Raw genomic sequence first — 20,174 nt, forward strand, 5'->3', positions numbered from 1 at the left:
CTTTTAACGCCCTAACAAAAAAACATGTTGGTTAAAAAATTGTGCTGATGTAAAGTAGACATGTGGGAAATGTTACTTATTAAGTATTTTGCGTGACATACCTCTGTGATTTAAGGGCATAAAAATTAAAAGTTGGAAAATTGCGAAATTTTCAAAATTTTTGCCAAATTTCCACTTTTTTCACAAATAAACGCAAGTTATATCGAAGAAATTTTACCACTATCATGAAGTACAATATGTCACGAGAAAACAATGTCAGAACCGCTAAGATCTGTTGAAGCGTTCCAGAGTTATAACCTCATAAAGGGACAGTGGTCAGAATTGTAAAAATTGGCCCGGTCATTAACGTGCAAACCACCCTCGGGGCTTAAGGGGTTAATAAAGTGCACGCATCCCCAGCCAGCAATCTCATAAGGCTCCTTGCAATAGTAGAAAAAAAAAAAAAGGGGAAACAGTACAGCAGACTTCCAGAAAAAAATGTCTCACTGACATATGTATGTATGTATGTATATATATATATATATATATATACACTCACCGGCCACTTTATTAGGTACACCATGCTAGTAACGGGTTGGACCCCCTTTTGCCTTCAGAACTGCCTCAATTCTTCGTGGCATAGATTCAACAAGGTGCTGGAAGCATTCCTCAGAGATTTTGGTCCATATTGACATGATGGCATCACACAGTTGCCGCAGATTTGTCGGCTGCACATCCCAAAGATGCTCCATACAAGGCAGGATGGATCCATGCTTTCATGTTGTTTATGCCAAATTCTGACCCTACCATCCGAATGTCGCAGCAGAAATCGAGACTCATCAGACCAAGCAACGTTTTTCCAATCTTCTACTGTCCAATTTCGATGAGCTTGTACAAATTGTAGCCTCAGTTTCCTGTTCTTAGCTGAAAGGAGTGGTACCCGGTGTGGTCTTCTGCTGCTGTAGCCCATCTGCCTCAAAGTTCGACGCACTGTGCGTTCAGAGATGCTCTTAGGCCTACCTTGGTTGTAACGGGTGGCGATTTGAGTCACTGTTGCCTTTCTATCAGCTCGAACCAGTCTGCCCATTCTCCTCTGACCTCTGGCATCAACAAGGCATTTCCGCCCACAGAACTGCCGCTCACTGGATTTTTTTTCTTTTTCGGACCATTCTCTGTAAACCCTAGAGATGGTTGTGCGTGAAAATCCCAGTAGATCAGCAGTTTCTGAAATACTCAGACCAGCCCTTCTGGCACCAACAACCATGCCACATTCAAAGGCACTCAAATCACCTTTCTTCCCCATACTGATGCTCGGTTTGAACTGCAGGAGATTGTCTTGACCATGTCTACATGCCTAAATGCACTGAGTTGCCGCCATGTGATTGGCTGATTAGAAATTAAGTGTTAACAAGAAGTTGGACAGGTGTACCTAATAAAGTGGCCGGTGAGTGTATATATATATATATATATATATATATATATATATATATATATATATATATATATATATATATATATATATATATATATATATATATATATATGTGTGTATGTATGTATGTATGTATGTATGTATGTATGTATGTATGTATGTATGTATGTATGTATGTATGTATATATATATATATATATATATATATATATATATATATATATATATATATATATATATATATATATATATACACCTGTTCTATGTGTAGACATCTATTTTATCTATTCTATTGTTAACCTGCCAGCGTGATTTTACTGTACACCGCACTGAATTGCCGGCTTTTCTATAGGACACTGGTGCGTATTTCTCACAAGTCACAATGACGGTCCGTGTGGCTGCGAGTTTTTCCTCGCACCCATAGACTTTCATTGACGAGTCTCGGGCCGGTGGACAATCCCAGCATGCTGCGATTTCTCTCGCAAGTATAATACGGGCGGGAAAACAACGGATGATGGGAGCTGCCCCATAGATTAACATTGGTCCGAGTGCTATGCGATTTTTTATCACATAGCACGCGTCCGTATTACGGTCTAGTGTGACCCTGGCCTTACCCTGCCAATGTTGATCCGACATTTGGACCAAAATCAGACGTGACTCTGAATTTTTTCTGCTGACCAAGAAAATAAAAAAAATTGGACATGGAAACAGCCCCAAAGAATACAAGACCTATAGGTGATAGCACTCACCAGAGAATATCGGTCATGTCAGCGATCCACATCTATAACAATACGATTCAGTCTATACTTTTCTAGAGTTAACAAGTTGCCATTTTTTGCTTTTTTCTTAGAAAATATAATTTGGCTGGAAATTGGCCTAATGGCCTGGTTTGTATGTGGCAGGACATAGAGCTGCTGCCCTACCAACAAATAAAGGTTGTGTGTAACAGCAATTTTGCCATTATCCAGCATTCCTAACCTGTTCTTTTTAACGACAACCCTTTAGAGAAGTCTTCCTACAAGTCAGCATCACACTGGGCTAGGAAGGTGACATGTTTGGCTTCCTACGTGATACAAATTGACACTTTAATGGCAGGGCACTGTGGATACTTTCCATCACTGGCCACTGGTGGGTAACATGAGTGGCAGTAATATGGAGAGCTTTCATTCGTAGCATCCCATCTCTTTAATGACTGCCTAATCGGATTTAAATAGAGTTTGGGAAAGTATCCAGTCATCCATATTGTTACCATGTGTGTTTGTATTTTTATCATGTAGAACATAAATCAGCCAGAGCTACCAAATACGTCCTTCCAGAAAAAATCCCGGGTAACGCGGGAGGCCAAGCCTGGGGTGTATCATGGTGAAGTGTGGAGACAACATAGGAGCGGAAATCATGTCCAGCAGAACGAAATATTTGGGCTGCATTTTTTCCATTTGTTTCTAAATAATGCAAATTGACAGAGCAATGAAGCTCAAAGAATTCTGGACAGATGGCTTGGAATTAACTCAAATGCACATAAATTAACTGAGTCGGAGTAAAAAAAACAAAAAAAACATCAACATGAGTTACATTCTAAGCTACAAAGCCAAGTGGATGAAAATTAGCCCGATTCTTCACATGGAAAATGAGATACAGAACTTCGTAATGAACCCAGCAGCCTCGAGCCGGCACTGTGTGTGACCCGGCACTGTGTGTGACCCGGCCAGCCATGGAGCGCTTACATATTGATGAGACGAGGGAGAGGTCACTTCAGTTCACCGTTCTGTTTCTGCCGAGATCAAGCTCCAGTTGTTGTTTGGAATCAGGTATATAAGAGGAGCAGACTACAATCAGGCTCCAACTAATGAAATAATCCGCCCTGTGATATGTGAATCATCCCGCACCAGAGTATATAAGAAATACCCCGCTCACTGCAAATAATGAAGGGATTTTGCAGAGCTGTAAAGTTAATACAATCACATGCACCCTTCCCAGGGGCCACACAATCTACTACAAGTACCGTGTATACTCAGCCCTGGTCACAGATCACCAATTTCCTAATTATATATTCACAAATAGGTAAAAAATAGTACTGAATACAGAATTTGCAGAAGGATCAGAGACAGATTTTTTTGTAACAGTTAAAATGACTAATACTAAAGGTAACAGCCTTTATTAGGCTGAGCAAACGGCATTGTTTTCCAACTCTTTGACTTTCTCAAATACAGTTCTAGCTCTAATGTCTATGTGGACCCTACTAAAGAAGGGCAAATAGCACTGATATACAGTTGTGTGAAAAAGTGTTTGCCCCCTTCAGGAAGAGGACAAACACTCTTTCACAACTCTATGTATCCACTTTTGGAGGTGTTTGGTTAAAATGTTCGAGAATTACATTAAATCCTATGCGCACCTTCACACAAATTTTTATTATTGTTCATTTGCCTCCTAAATGCAAAGTTAAAGCAACTTTCAAACTAGTCTCCAATACAATGCTCATATATTTTGCTTCTGCGGTGTTTGTAAGTCCTTTTGTAAAAATGTTCCAAATCCATCAGTGCGTCTCTTTTCCCCTTCTCTCGGTGTTAGAGATAGGAGGAAAGGGGGTTTGTACACAGATCTGAAGTGTACAGGATAGGGGAGAAAGTAACTAAAGTCTCAAGGAGGGCAGCGAAAACAGGTTACGAAAAGCAGATGAAGAGGAAAGAAGTGCAGGACAGAAACTATGTTGATATGAGAGTTAACACATAGACCTAGCATCCAACCTATGTCAGTGGTCACAGAAGAAATATCAGAAACTTGAATCATGCTGAAAACAGCATATTTTGGAATTACTGAAAATTGCAGACAGGCTTTTATTAAAGGTTCCCACTGATGTATGAAAAAAATATATACTTCCACATCAAATGTGTTCACAGCGTTAACAGTAAGGAATGGGCCATAGTTATTCACAGCCGGTCACCCTTGGGGTCATCAGCAGTCTGATATGGGTGATTATTTGGTTATCTTTAAATGCACACAATGCAAGTCTTGGTGTTTCCACCCTTACATACACCATACACTTTTACAAATAGCAGACTTGGGTATGCAGGAGGTTAACCCTTTGCCGAAACAGTGCGCAGCATATCCGAGAAGAGAATCTTTGGAACAGACAACAGCCCCCTGCGACCTTAAACCTCATCTCCTGTGTCTTGTATCAATAAATTAGAAGCTTCTGTTCTGGCAATGCTAGATGTATACCTTTCACTCTCAATTACAGGAGAGCATAGACGTGAGAAATCCAACTCTTGTGTTGACAGGGGGCATTAGAGGGTTAATTCAATCGCGCTTGTTACTAAATGAAATAAGAAAAAAAAAATGAAGAAAAAAAACCAATGAAACCCATTAGGAGGACGGTCTAGGGGCTTTATCAGATCTGGATACTGACAGAAGAGAAGATGACACCATCAAAAAATAGTAAATTCCTATAAAAAGCTACAAATTAATGGAGTAAATGGTAAAGAATTGCAGATTACGAAAACAGTCGAAAATTAACAACGGGGAAGATTACAACATCCCATCCACATAGAGAAGACGGCCTGAAACTAGGCTAAATTTATCAGAGTGGCGCAAAGGTCGATGACAAATGTGGCACATCGTTAGATACCTTTTACTACCTCTTGGTTGTCTTTCTTTGTGCAACTTTTCTTTGGTTCAGTTTGTGATCTCATTTTTTGCTATTCCTCATTCATGTTAAAGCAAACCCCCTTTGTCGAAAGAGCTTAAAAAATGTTTAACACATAATGAATAGATCTAAAACTAGATAAAATAATGTGTGGCAGAATATAGCACATTTACTAACCAAGCACATGAGTAAATCTGCCGCATGGAGACACGACAAGGTCCGATAAGAATGGAGAGCGGTCTATAGCATGTTGATTGGCGCTCGTTGTATATGTGCGAGCGGTCGATAGCCTGGTTGCAGAGGGTGAAGATTGGGCACATTTGCTCCCTTGAACGTTCGTTTAGCTGATCATCTGCCAGTGTAAATGGGCCTTAAGAACAATTCACAATATTATTCCCGTCAGGTTAAGTAGGTTCTAATTCAGAATTCATAACATCACAACTTAAAAGTAAAGTCAACATTAGTCAAAGTCTACATTTCCGACCACATCACGGCTTATTCAAAGACATGGGAGCTTTAATCAATTCCCTGTGAAAGGAGAAGAGCATTAAATGGGGTATTTCCATCTCCAAGATCCTATCCCAATATGTAGGTGTAATAATAATAATATTACCAAATACCACTAATTAAAAATGCAGTACAGTTCTTCTGATTCGCTATGTTGCTTATGTTGCTTACCCCATGTGCAGGGCATTACAGAAGCTTATGTATCCATGGTTACAGCCACTCACATAGTGAGTTATTAGTGGTCGTAACCATGGATATCTAAGCTACTGCAATACCCTACACATGGAGCAAGTTACATAGCTAATCAAAAGAACTATACTACATTTCTAACTGAAGGAATTTTCTAATATTATTATCCCTACTACATATAGGGATAGGATCTTGAAGATGGGAATATTATTATTTATTATTATAAATTTTTATAGCGCCATTTACTCCATGGCGCTTTACATGTGAAAAAGGGGGCAAATATAGACAAATACAACTAAACATGAGCAAAAAACAAGACGCAAATATGCGTCTGTTCCACGGCAAGTGAGACAGTATCCGTCAAGACAGCATGTCCTAAGGAACGATGAGCACGTCTTCATTGTGTCTGTGCCCCTGTGGAGACCATCAAGTTCCTTATTTTCTTTGCCATTTTAAGTTTGTGGAAAGTTTTTACAGCCTTTTGTGAGGATTTAAAATACTCTGTTCCCAGCTTTTTTTTTTAGGTTTTAAAGCAGCAATTACAATTTTTCCTGTCCCCTGGCAGGCTCATGCTGGGATAGTGTATGTAAGCGGTTTCAGACATTTTAATACTCCCTGGCGATAAATCTAAGAACCCCCCTCCTCTCCTCTCTACAAATGAGTGGCGCAGTATTCCTTTCTAAGCTCTAATTTATGGTGTATATAAAATTCTATAGAGTAGTTGTGCATCCTTCTGTGGGAAGGTTTAGATTTTTACTGTTTCAAGCTGTTAATTTTTCCATTTAAATATAGCCTTCTGTTTATGTCAACTGCGCCAAGAACATGCCAGGGACTGTCAGCAGACATGAGCGAGACGCACTCCGTCCTGGAGGCAGAGGAAGGGAAGAAAAAAAAAAAGACAGCACTCAGATCAGAGCGATTTGAAAAAAAAAAAAAAAAAGTTTTATTCTGCCAAAATGTAAAATTAATTAAAAAAATGTGCAATGGAAAAAGTTCCATAATAATTATTAAACCTAAGTTAATAGCAGTGTAACTCAGTGCAGTCTGTTGAATTGTTTTGATTGAAATTTAGGATTTTAAATAATCAGTTTTCCACTTATGTAATTACTAAGATGACAAAGAAAAAAAACAAACCTACAAGACTGCAAATACATGTAAAATGGCCAGTACTGATACAAAGTTTACAGTCGTCAAATGAGCATTTCTTTTTTTAGTTGTAAGTGAAGAGCTCATATAATGAGTTAGTTAGTGGTCGTAACCATGGATACCCACTGCAATGCCCTGCACATGGGTAAGCGACATAGCTAATCAGAAGAACCATACTACATTTCTAATTGGAGGTATTTGGTAATATAATAATAATTAAATCTGCTACTTATTAAGAAATGGGAATACCCTTTTAGTCATCAAACATGTTTCTAACTGTGATGTTTTCTGGTCAATGACACAACTTGTTCTTTTGAGTACAAAGCTGTGGAAAGAAATGTGGATATGTCTCGAAAGAAGTCGCTTCATCAAAATCAACCTCTTTCAGTTTGGAGCCGCTGCATCCGGCAAAGTTAGGGTATGTGCAGACGATCCGGAAGTGGCAGCGCTTTGGACGCAGCACATGTCCGCTGCCGTCTATTGAACGCAGGCGATTCCGCATGTGTTCACTGAACCGTGCAGATGCACCACGTCCAATACATTGTATTGGTGAAATTTCTCTTTGACATGCTGCGGTCTGGAAAGACGCGCCGCATGTCCGTCTATGCGGGTGATCTGTGGACACATAGTGAGCATGGAATATCTTGAAATCGCATCCACTAAGCTGTAACATCTGGACGCTGCACAAGTACGCAGGGTCAGACCCGCAGCATTTACTGCTGGCGGCTTCTAAAATGCTTTAGGGCAATCTCTTTGTGTAAAAGGGATATAGAAAAGTTGCTCATTTCCACATCTGGAAGTGAACCCCTTGAAGCTGATAAGGGAAAATTATAAAGGGGCACGACTATAAGTGTAACTACGGCTCCACTGTTTTGATCCTTTTTGCAGTGACGTTTAGCTGGTCACTTATGAGGTCTAGCTTTTAATATACAGTAGTTAGATATGTGATTTATTACAATATGGAAAATAAAAAGTATCCATTATTATCAGAATGCAAAAAAAAAAACTAAAATGATATATGTTCCATTAAATATTTGCATTTCTGTATGAGATAGGTCATAGGCGGGAAACCTAAACTTTTTTTTTTTTTTAGATATTTGCACAGTCTTGGTTTGCAACCAGTGAATTAGCCTCTATTTAGAGAAGGAGATTTTGTGTGAATAGTTAAAGCTAATCAGAATTTCACCTTAATAAACTTGGCTGAGATTATGCCTAAAAATGTAAGTTGGTAGAAGAGTTAATCCAAGGGAGAGCGAATGCTACCTGCCCCACCGAGTATTCAGTCTTCTGCTCACATCATCACCTTTACAGCCCATAGGAGAATACTAGAGGACACAAATTGATTGAATCGGCCAAGCATTGAGAAGTAAGTTGTTGCATTAGTTTGCAGCCTCGGTGTACTTTTTTTTAGCTCCTAAAGTTTGAGTCCTATATTCCAAAATGAAATGAATGCTGCTGGGCGCTTTTTAATAAACACCAGCAGGCTACATTAATCCAGTCATCTTTTCTGCGACATGAAATATGGGCACTTTTCCTATGTGTCCATTTATATGACCCATCCAAAAACACAGGCGGCACAATGGTCTCGCTGTGTTTGCACATGCAGACATGATTTACAGACATGTGCTTGTGAAATGAGCGCCTCCATATAAGTGTTGCTTGATGACTGCAGCTTCTGTACGAGCCAAAAACATCTAGAACGTTCTCCGTCTGCATCCTGTTGTGTTGCAATTAACCAATTCAAGTCTGGACTTTTCCCATAACGAGCCTTCTAATCAGCCTTGGTGTGGAAATGGAGAGGACCTAGTAAACTCTCAGTGCATGGCCATGTTGGCCTGTGTCCATCCCCGGGCCGTGGATGTGGAGCATGAGGTTATACCAGACAGGCCTTGCACCCTTTGGTTCCTGTTTGGAGAGCTCTGCAGTTAGTGAGGCGAGTGATCTCAACAAGACAGTCTTTGTATTAATCTAATTAATGATTTAACGCGCGGCAGACGTATTTCAAGGAAGTTTGTCTTAATAATTGTGTATTTAACATGGTTACTGTGTCAATGACACATTGTCCATCCAACGGCTCCATTCCTTCCTTGTGACATTTTTCCTGAGCCATGTCTGCAGACGCGGAATGGGGAACTGACACGCGAAGGGGGTTTAATTGGCCGTTACACTGCATATCCAGTGTAAGAAGGAATCTCTGCTTCATAGAAATACTGAGAAATCGCTTCTACCCAGGTAATATGAGACAGTGTTTTCATTTGCTGCTCTGAGATGACAACTGCAAGAGCGGCATCTCTATGTATAGTCCTTCCATCTGTCACGGGAAAGCACTGGCCATAATGAAGAGAATAATTAGAAAATATATTGCGCTGATAAGTTTGTCAAATCACATGTTGTTAAAGAACGTGACTATTACAGAAGAAAATCGAGGTGCTGTTAACTCATCGAGGGTCAACACAAACTATATCTCATGTACAGGCAGTCCCCAACTTAGGAACATCAGACTTTATGTGCGACCCAAAAGTTACAGACATTGGATGTGCAAAAAAAAACAAACTACTAATACCTCTCTGGCAGCCTGATGCTCATCTTTCTGCCACTGCTGCATCTCCGGCCTCTTCAGTATGCGCCAGAGCATCAGGACGCTTCCAGGTCAAAAGGTACAAGGTTGTGCCATCGTGATGATGCGCAGTGACTCCCGAGGCCTGGACGCGACCGAAACTCCTGGCCTATATTGAAGAGGCCAGAGATGTCGGCATGCTACAGTGGTAAGATGACGACTAAACTATAGGCCACGAGCAGGCCAGAGGGGTCAGCGATGAGGTATTAAGGTACCTTCACACGAAACGACTTTACAACGAGAACGACAACGATCCGTGACGTTGCAGCGTCCTGGATAGCGATATCGTTGTGTTTGACACGCAGCAGCGATCTGGATCCTGCTGTGATATCGCTGGTCGTTGATTAAAGTTCAGAACTTTCTTTGGTCGTCAGATCGGCGTTTATCGTCAGGTTTGACACCAAAAGCAACGATACCAGCGATGTTTTACGCTGGTAACCAGGGTAAATATCGGATTACTAAGCGCAGGGCCGCGCTTAGTAACCCGATGTTTACCCTGGTTACCAGCGTAAAAGTAAAAAAAAACAAACAGTACATACTCACCTGCGCGTCCCCTGCCGTCCGCTTCCTGCTCTGACTGAGCGCCGGCCCTAAAGTGAAAGTAAAAGCACAGCGGTGACGTCACCGCTCTGCTGTTAGGGCCGGCGCTCACACAGTGCAGGGAAGCGGACGCCGGGGGACGCGCAGGTGAGTATGTACTGTTTGTTTTTTTTACTTTTAGGATGGTAACCAGGGTAAACATCGGGTTACTAAGCGCGGCCCTGCGCTTAGCAACCCGATGTTTACCCTGGTTACCCGGGGACCTCGGCATCGTTGGTCGCTGGAGAGCGGTCTGTGTGACAGCTCTCCAGCGATCAAACAGCGACGCTGCAGCGATCGGCATCGTTGTCGCTATCGCTGCAGCGTCGCTTCGTGTGAAGGTACCTTTAGTTGTATTAGTTTGGGTTTTTTTGCAGGCCCTCCTCCAACTTATCTACAAACTTATCTATAAAATGTTACAAACAAACTTACAGAATATATCTAGTTTGCATACCGGGGACTTCTTGTCGTTACAAACCTGTAAAAGGTGAGAGGCTGAAACATTTGTCCTCGGTAAAAGGGAAAGATGTGATAATGAAGAAACATCTTAGGGTCAGTTCTCATTGTATTTGCAAAGTACGCCAGGATTACATGTCAGAAAGTTTTACCGACATATAGCTCCAAAAAAAGCCCCTGCCATATAGTGATATAGGTCACACATATGATGCGTGCCTACTGCTATATTTGACATTTGCTGGGCTACACATATAGCAATATAATAGCCATAATGTCAAATTTAAGTTACATTGTGTTTATGAGGTTTTGGCTTCTAATGTAACAGGTTAACAGAAATTTACACTGAAAAAAAAAAACACAAGAAACCTAAAAAAAAACAAAAAAAACCCCTTTTTTGGCAGATATGAATAGCCCTTGTATTAAACAAAATCCCCATGGTCATAATAACAGAAAAGCATTGTACTGACAGTGAAAATAACAAGTCGGGAACCACAGCTGCCATCATGTAAAACAAACATGGTCGCACTGTGGTAACATTGTTGTTCTGCAATGTTGGAGCCCTGGGATTAATTGTATCTTTGTTGAGTTCGTAGGCGTATGTGGTTTCATCTTGGGCCAAAAAAACACGAATGCTTTCATTTTGTTTCACATTACAGAGTACTTACAGTGAGGAGGTAACGCTGCAAATACTGGGGGATCGCTGTACCTGCAATTCTGTAATGTAATGATGGAGACTTAGCAATGTCAGCGCTCCGCTCTGCTCTCCAGGGCAGCTTGCTGGAAAAAAAAATGAAAAGAAAAAAATAGTTGTATATTATTATTATTGAATCTGGTGGTGTCTTACAGAAACATTGGTTAGGACTTGTGAGTCCGTGGGATACAATCTGACTGTTCAGATATTTGCAATTCAAGGTAGCACTAGCATTTATCATAAAATAATGATCACAGGGGACAGACCCGTGTCTCCAGCTGCTCTGCTTTACGTAGGACTTGGCAGTTCTCCTGCCAGGTCTGCTTTAGTTAATCGTTTTCTTCTTATATATGTCCAGTAACAGCCGCAAAACTGTAATTTTTGTACAAATTTTACTAAGCCCTATTCTCTATGTGGCCCGGTTCATGGCACTGTCCAGGGAAATATGCATGCTACGACGATTGTTGGGCATCTTCTTATACATCGATGATTCCCCTTGGAACTATGAAGGGTTTGACAGCTGGGTGTTGCCCTTCCTCTTGTAACTCAGTTTTAATCTATGGCACATTGATGATTCTGACCGCAAATGTTGATCTATCAACCTAGAATTACATAATGCAAATAGATTGCATGCCTTTAGAAAAATGGGCCGTGTATATCAATACTATTTACTTTTTTGGACAGTGCAAACTTGAGCCACCATACACATTAGATTAACATCAACGATATCGATGGAGTCGGCCGACAGTCATCTCAGCTGACTTTCCCATACACAGGAGCGCTCTTTCGGCTCTATGAGATGCCGGCTGACATGTCTGTCAGAGGCTTAATTCTGAGAGGACAATGCGATCTCAGTCCTCGATAAGACATGCCTGACTTGACACGTCCCTTGACGATTCCCTAGACTGCTGGCTGAATGAGTCAATATGGACAAGTTTGGCCATAAATGTGGATGGAGGCTTCCCGGAGATAAGGATCTGGCCTGTCCAATTTCAGACGGCCAATCCTTTTGTCCTATAGAGACAAGCTGCCACCGGAGATGTCCAACAGCGGCTTTCTCGGGTTACAGTCACTTGATCAATTTTCTCTCATCCAAGAAAGTCGGACCAATTATGCCATTTTCTCAAATGTGGAGGAAAAAAATATATATAAAAAAGTCTCCATATTCTACATGTAGCATGTCCGTGATTTCATCCCAGTGCGGTCTGATATGTTCCATGGACCCATAGACATGAATAAGTCAAGTGCCATCTGATTATCGGGGCAACTTGTGCATGCCGTTATTTTTTTACTCAGATCGGTCCAGGAGAAAAAAAAAAAAAAAAAATCGGACATGTGCATTGCCTCATTGAATACCACGGGGACGATTGCCAGCCGTCAAAATGACATATAGCCCTGGTCCAATTATTACAGTCGTGTGTGTGAGACCTTATAGAGAATACAGGAGCGTCAGCGGGGGGTCAGGAGATAAATGTCGGATTAAGAACATCGACAACTGAAGGGTATAAGGGCCTTAGCCAGGACATTCTCACTGTGTGGCTGTGTGGCACATGCTGTTTGATAAATGTGATGCCAATTCGGACTGTCTAGCATAATTTTGCACGGCCTATTAGTTTTCTTACTTTATGCTAAAAATGTGGTTCCTTTTTGGCATTTGTCCACTTCCTTTACATGAGGCCGCACCATGACAGTGTCTAAAACACTAAATATAAATGCAATGCAAGTCATGGAAGTCACTTTGCGGCACAAATTAGGCCAGATTTCTGGAGTATATGCCGGTATATGGCCTACCAAATCTCTTAAGGAGCATTCATTATATTTCTTGACATCTACAGAAAACAATCATCGCCAATTACTATAATACTGATTGTTACATGCAATTATTATGTCCATGTGACTAAAAACGATCAGTCCCAACCAATTAAAACCTGCCCCATTGGTCACTACCGTGTACAGTTTTTCCACCCATGGTACAACCACAGCATTTTTCTACTGCCCAAGAAAAGCATACACTAGGTATTAAATATATTGCTCTTATTTAGGGAAAATGTATGCAAGTGTTAAAAAAGACTTGCTGTAAAGGATTATTATAGGACTTTTACTAAGCAAAATGCTGAGAGGCTCCAAGAAAGCTGGAACGTTAAAGGATGCTATGAAATGAGAGCTAGGAACTGGAATATGAGGAATGCAAGAAATGCTTTGTCAGGGGATGGCGTATCTGGGCACTGGGATGTTTCATGTGGGGCCCCGATGAGGGTCTGTATCACTTTCACTAGTAGCGTGTATTTTCCCCATGCAAAGAGTATCAGTGCCTGAAATAGAAGTCAGAGCAGCGGCATCATGCATAAATAATTATCCACATGTTTTCCGGCTGCCCTTTCTACTCAGACAGTTTTTTTTCCGTTTTTCTCAAAGTGTTAAATATTCGGTTGGTGGAAAGCGCCCTGCACCTCGGGCTGTGCACAGGTCAGATGACTCGTCACATTCATCCCAGGACCCGTCTTCAGGGAGGCAGCTGTTTTCATCAGCTGTTCTTGTTGTAGAGCGGACCCTCTCAGTGACCCATGGGGGGCATAACATGACACCGGCGAATCTGTACCATGGGTAGTATTACAAATGAAAGTTTTATAAACGAGACAGGGTGCACTTCAACAAATCTCCACGTGGAGGGTAGTTTTTGTATTTGGTTTCTCGTATGACTGACATTTTGTACAACAAAACTTCTACTCCAAAGACATAAATGATTGATAGATTGCACCAATTACAACTAACCAGAGCTTTTATTTTATCAGATTTTATGTATAAGTATAGTACAAGCGATCAGACGATCACAGCTTCAGGTTCCCTAAAGGGACTAACAAATACAGTAAAAAGTCAAACAAAAGTTTCTAAAACTATGAACAAATATACATAAAAATATAAAAGTTCAAATCACCCTCTTCCCCCCCCACCCATTAAAAGTAAAGCAATGAAAAAAATATATAAATACACGTTTGGCATCAAAACGTTTGTAAAAGTCCAATCTATTAAATAATATAATAAATTCATTTGATCAGTAAATGGCGTAATGAAAGAAAATATTGGAAGACCCAGAGTTGAGGTTTTTTGGCTGCCGCAACATTGCAATAAAAGCAATTAGACTTGATCAGAACATTGTATCTACCCCAAAAAGGTATCAGTAAAAATGTCAGCTAAGGGCACAAAAAATAAGTCCGCACATATCCCGAAAACTAAAAACGTTACCTGGCAACAAAAGCAAAATATTTAGGCTTTTTGTTACAAATTTCTTTTCGCCACTTAAGGGGGTATTCCCATCTCCAAGATCCTATCCCAATATGTATTGGGTGTCATCCAAAAGAGCCATACATCTTGCCTCGCAAAAAAACAAGCCCTCATTTGGCTATGTTGACTGACATATTAGAGAAATTATGTTTTTGGGAAGAGGGAGGAGGAAAAAACAACATTGAAAAAACGAGAAGTGGAAACAGCGTGAGTCGGTTAAACAGATAAAAGGAGGCATTCAGGACCTAACGATTGAGGATGTAAATAATGTAAAACTTAAGAATAATCACATTTGTGAGTAACTTGTATCAGTTGCTGATCTTTGGTTGATCAGAAGCCTGTGGTACCAAAAAGCAGATGATTGACACCCGTCACCAACACCAATCACCTGGAATCTGCTCCTGCTGCAGCCAGATGTGGGTGATGTATAGGGCACAACAGCTCCATACATCCTTTAGGGGGCGCTGCCGAGCACTGCAGTTTATTTACCAATCACTTGAATTAGATATAAATTGCAGTACTAATTAACAGTGACCAAGCCGTGTAGGGGTGATTGTTGTCCCCCACAAAGAACCCTGATATACAGCTGCTGCAGATTTCAGCTGATAGGTGGAGGTGCAGATGTCTCTTTTGGAATTCTACTGTATAGACATATGGTACACTCCACACGCACGGTGTGAATTGACCCCAATGTATCAGTGTCCATTACGTAATGTGCATGTACTTTATAGCAGCTCCCTACACTGTCCAGACTTACCTTAGAGTGAGTTTCCTTCCTCCTCTCTCAGATGCCGATAATACTAGTGATCCTCGAGATGTCGGCTTCTGGACACAGTAAATTTAGAAAGAAACAAATAACATAAAAGTCAAACAATTTACACACATTGTAAAATATTAATCAGAACACAAATGTTTAACCATTGCAATATAGCAATAAATTATCTTTCATGCTTTGTTAATCATGGCTGCTTCTCTAAATCTACAGTCGGTTTCACACATTCAATATTGCCGATCTAAGTACGGATAGAGATAACCGGACCGACAAAGGTCTAAAGGGCTCCTGAAAACCGGCAGCCTCACACACGCAGGCAGCCTCACACACGCCGGCAGCCTCACACACGCCGGCAGCCTCACACACGCCGGCAGCCTCACACACGCCGGCAGCCTCACACACGCCGGCAGCCTCACACACGCCGGCAGCCTCACACACGCCGGCAGCCTCACACACCCCGGCAGCCTCACACACCCCGGCAGCCTCACACACGCCGGCAGCCTCACACACGCCGGCAGCCTCACACACGCCGGCAGCCTCACACACGCCGGCAGCCTCACACACGCCGGCAGCCTCACACACGCCGGCAGCCTCACACACGCCGGCAGCCTCACACACGCCGGCAGCCTCACACACGCCGGCAGCCTCACACACGCCGGCAGCCTCACACACGCCGGCTCGGAACAGGAGACCTGTGGCCAGTCCAGGCATTGCACTCTGTACTTGGACCGTGAACGTCAGATCCTCATAAACTTCTATAAATCATTCGTAAGTTCAGGATCTTTGTTTGACCAAAATATTGGGAGCAAAAAGTAAGTGTAGGTTTATTCTAAAAATTCTCATCCATGAAGGGCTCATTCCCATTTGTGATGCAACCGAACAAGTGCAATCCAAAAAAAAATCAGATTGCACTCGCCCCATTGTTTCTCTCCGGCTCATATCTGCGGTTATTTTCTCATGCAGATTCGGCAGAATGCTGCGACTGCACCCGAGAATCAGATCGCTCGCACCCATAGAAGTCTACGGTGCATGTGAAACATCACACTGAATTCTGACATCACCTGAGCGCAGTGCGATACACGCCAACACCGCAGGCAGAGGAGACGGAGAAAGCTGCGTTTCCAATCCTCTCATGCCATGGGACCCAGGCCAAGTAATGTGATGTATCTCTGTGGGGGTCTCTATCCGTATAAGGGTCTGTATCTCTGTGGGGGTCTCTATCCCTATAAGGGTCTATCTCTGTGGGGGTCTCTATCCGTATAAGGGTCTATATCTCTGTGGGGGTCTCTATCCGTATAAGGGTCTGTATCTCTGTGGGGGTCTCTATCCCTATAAGGGTCTATATATCTGTGGGGGTCTCTATCCCTATAAGGGTCTGTATCTGTGTGGGGGTCTCTATCCCTATAAGGGTCTGTATCTCTGTGGGGGTCTCTATCCCTATAAGGGTCTGTATCTCTGTGGGCGTCTCTCTCCCATTAAGCGTCTGTATCTCTGTGGGGGTCTATATCCCTATAAGGGTCTGTATCTCTGTGGAGGTCTCTATCCCTATAAGGGTCTATATCTCTGTGGGGGTCTCTATCCCTATAAGGGTTTATATATCTATGGGGGTCTCTATCTCTATAAGGGTCTGTATCTCTGTGGGGGTCTCTATCCCTATAAGGGTCTATATATCTGGGGGTCTCTATCCCTATAAGGTTATGTATCTCTGTGGGGGTCTCTATCCCTATAAGGGTCTGTATCTCTGTGGGGGTCTCTATCCCTATAAGGGTCTGTATCTCTGTGGGGGTCTCTATCCCTATAAGGGTCTATCTCTGTGGGGTCTCTATCTCTATAAGGGTCTGTATCTCTGTGGGGGTCTCTATCCCTATAAGGGTCTATAGATCTGTGGGGGTCTCTATCCCTATAAGGGTCTGTATCTCTGTGGGGGTCTCTCTCCCTATAAGGGTCTGTATCTCTGTGGGGGTCTCTATCCCTATAAGGGTCTCTCTCCCTATAAGGGTCTGTATCTCTGTGGGGGTCTCTATCCCTATAAGGGTCTGTATCTCTGTGGGGGTCTCTATCCCTATAAGGGTCTGTATCTCTGTGGGGGGTCTCTGTCCCTATAAGGGTCTGTATCTCTGTGGGGGGTCTCTGTCCCTATAAGGGTCTGTATCTCTGTGGGGGTCTATATCCCTATAAGGGTCTGTATCTCTGTGGGGGTCTCTATCCCTATAAGGGTCTCTATCCTTATAAGGGTCTATATATCTGTGGGGGTCTCTATCCCTATAAGGGTCTGTATCTGTGTGGGGGTCTCTATCCCTATAAGGGTCTGTATCTCTGTGGGGGTCTCTATCCCTATAAGGGTCTGTATCTCTGTGGGCGTCTCTCTCCCATTAAGCGTCTGTATCTCTGTGGGGGTCTATATCCCTATAAGGGTCTGTATCTCTGTGGGGGGTCTCTATCCCTATAAGGGTCTCTATCCTTATAAGGGTCTATATATCTGTGAGGGTCTCTACCCCTATAAGGGTCTGTATCTGTGTGGGGGTCTCTATCCCTATAAGGGTCTGTATCTCTGTGGGCGTCTCTCTCCCATTAAGCGTCTGTATCTCTGTGGGGGTCTCTATCTCTATAAGGGTCTATATATCTGTGGAGGTCTCTATCCCTATAAGGGTCTATCTCTATGTGGAGGTCTCTATCCCTATAAGGGTCTATAGATCTGTGGGGGTCTCTATCCCTGTAAGGGTCTATAGATCTGTGGGGGTCATTATCCCTATAAGGGTCTATAGATCTGTGGGGGTCTCTATCCCTATAAGGGTCTGTATCTCTGTGGGGGTCTCTCTCCCTATAAGGGTCTGTATCTCTGTGGGGGTCTCTATCCCTATAAGGGTCTGTATCTCTGTGGGGGTCTCTATCCCTATAAGGGTCTGTATATCTGTGGGGGTCTCTATCCCTATAAGGGTCTGTATCTCTGTGGGGGTCTCTATCTCTATAAGGGTCTATATATCTGTGGAGGTCTCTATCCCTATAAGGGTCTATAGATCTGTGGGGGTCTTTATCCCTATAAGGGTCTATAGATCTGTGGGGGTCTCTATCCCTATAAGGGTTTGTATCTCTGTGGGGGTCTCTCTCACTATAAGGGTCTGTATCTCTGTGGGGGTCTCCATCCCTATAAGGGTCTGTATCTCTGTGGGGGTATCTATCCCTATAAGGGTCTGTAACTCTGTGGGGGTCTCTATCCCTATAAGGGTCTATAGATCTGTGGGGGTCTCTATCCCTATAAGGGTCTATATCTCTGTGGGGGTCTCTCTCCCTATAAGGGTCTGTATCTCTGTGGGGGTCTCTCTCCCTATAAGGGTCTCTATCCCTATAAGGGTCTGTATCTCTGTGGGAGTCTCTATCCCTATAAGGGTCTGCATCTCTGTGGGGGCCTATATATCTGTGGGGGTCTGTATCTCTGTGGGGGTCTCTATCCCTATAAGGGTCTATATATCTGTGGAGGTCTCTATCCCTATAAGGGTCTATCTCTCTGTGGAGGTCTCTATCCCTATAAGGGTCTATAGATCTGTGGGGGTCTCTATCCCTATAAGGGTCTGTATCTCTGTGGGGGTCTCTATCCCTATAAGGGTCTATAGACCTGTGGGGGTCTATAGATCTGTGGGGGTCTCTATCCCTATAAGGGTCTGTATCTCTGTGGGGTTCGCTATCCCTATAAGGGTCTGTATCTCTGTGGGGGTCTCTATCCCTATAAGGGTCTGTATCTCTGTGGGGGTCTCTATCCCTATAAGGGTCTATAGATCTGTGGGGGTCTTTATCCCTATAAGGGTCTGTATCTCTGTGGGGGTCTCTCTCCCTATAAGGGTCTGTATCTCTGTGGGGGTCTCTATCCCTATAAGGGTCTATATATCTGTGGAGGTCTCTATCCCTATAAGGGTCTATCTCTCTGTGGAGGTCTCTATCCCTATAAGGGTCTATAGATCTGTGGGGGTCTATATATCTGTGGGGGTCTCTATCCCTATAAGGGTCTACATCTCTGTGGGGGTCTCTATCCCTATAAGGGTCGATCTGTGGGGGTCTCTATTCCTCTAAGGGTCTGTATCTCTGTGGGGGTCTTTATCCCTATAAGGGTCTGTATCTCTGTGGAGGTCTCTATCCCTATAAGGGTCTCTATCTCTGTGGGGGTCTCTATCCCTATAAGGGTCTGTATCTGTGGGGGTCTCTATCCCTATAAGGGTCTGTATCTCTGTGGGGGGTCTCTATCCCTATCAGGGTCTCTATCTCTGTGGGGGGTCTCTATCCCTGTAAGGGTCTATATCTCTGTGGGGGTCTCTATCCCTATCAGGGTCTCTATCTCTGTGGGGGTCTCTATCCCTATCAGGGTCTCTATCTCTGTGGGGGGTCTCTATCCCTGTAAGGGTCTATATCTCTGTGGGGGTCGGTTTAGGGACTGTTTAGTGGTCCGTAACCCATTGTGCCTCTATACCTCAGGTCTGGTTTGGCCTCTGTATCTGTGTAGGGATCTAGTTTGGGTGGTAATCTGGGGGTACAGCTGATAGTCACTGCACACCCTCCTGTGTTGTAGGCAGCAGCTTCCTCACACCTGTGTCCTCCATGATTACTGACCGCAGAGAAGGTCTCGTCCTGTCAGACTTCACCAGCAGCAAATCATCCCGGGACCCGAGGTGTACTGAGCTGAGCCCGCCTTTTTTGTCTCCATAGCAATCGCAGAAAGCAAAAGTCCTTTAGATACACACAAAGTGCAGAACAGGGGCACGTGACTGAAACCACCAATCAGCATGTAGCAGGTGGGTGGAGGCTCCACCCACTCTTTTTCCACAAGGGTTCAGGCAGAAGGATGTTGTTGTCACCTGGAGCTGCTGGGGGGACACAAGCCTCCATGTCTGA

General features: G+C 43.0%; 1 protein-coding gene and 1 long non-coding RNA gene across 12 annotated transcripts in view; one reads left to right on the forward strand and one right to left on the reverse strand.

The window, feature by feature from the left end:
* The window catches only part of PKNOX2 (PBX/knotted 1 homeobox 2), a 369,700-nt gene that overhangs the window by 47,569 nt on the left and 301,957 nt on the right, over positions 1-20,174 (forward strand). The window lies entirely within an intron of this gene.
* On the reverse strand, positions 1,644-20,032 carry LOC143764218 (uncharacterized). 2 transcript variants are annotated; one of them, XR_013213107.1, is made up of 6 exons: positions 19,893-20,032; positions 15,279-15,346; positions 11,214-11,325; positions 10,525-10,570; positions 5,232-5,424; positions 4,225-4,724 (listed from the first exon to the last, which is right to left on the reverse strand). It is a non-coding gene; the product is annotated as an uncharacterized LOC143764218 (long non-coding RNA). The 2 variants fall into 2 exon arrangements; XR_013213106.1 differs by having other exon boundaries at positions 1,644-5,424.

Source organism: Ranitomeya variabilis, chromosome 4 (assembly GCF_051348905.1).
Source record: "Ranitomeya variabilis isolate aRanVar5 chromosome 4, aRanVar5.hap1, whole genome shotgun sequence".
NCBI lineage: Eukaryota > Metazoa > Chordata > Amphibia > Anura > Dendrobatidae > Ranitomeya > Ranitomeya variabilis.